Consider the following 480-nt stretch of genomic DNA (forward strand, 5'->3'; position numbering starts at 1 on the left):
CACGATTTCTGCTTTATAACATTTCATCCTCCATACCAGCTATTATTGCTCCCATTGTACAGACGAGAAAACTGAGGCTTGGAGGGGCTCTAAGACTTTTCTCAGTCATAGTATGTAGCAGATCCAGGATTCCGACTCCCATACTTGTGCCTTTAACCACTATGGTATATTACCCTTCACCCTAAAGATAAGCCACATGCCTTACAATGCAAACAGGGCTTCAAGGCCTATCCCCAATCCCCCCTCGAACTCTCCCTAAGTAAGAATTCTGGGACCACCACTGCACTCAAGCTGGCCTTATCTTCCAAGCACGGCCTCTGGAGGGCAGAGATCAGAGTCCCCACCTGGGATCCCAGAGAGAATCTGCCCTTGGCTTCTAGCCCTGGCTCGGCTCCCTACTCGCCAGTGGTCTGCGCAAGTCACGCCCCCTCTCTGGGCCTGGCAGCGTGCCCCCTGTCAAACGAGACAGTGGCTGGATCA

This window comes from Loxodonta africana, chromosome 19 (genome assembly GCF_030014295.1).
Source record: "Loxodonta africana isolate mLoxAfr1 chromosome 19, mLoxAfr1.hap2, whole genome shotgun sequence".
NCBI classification, from domain to species: domain Eukaryota; kingdom Metazoa; phylum Chordata; class Mammalia; order Proboscidea; family Elephantidae; genus Loxodonta; species Loxodonta africana.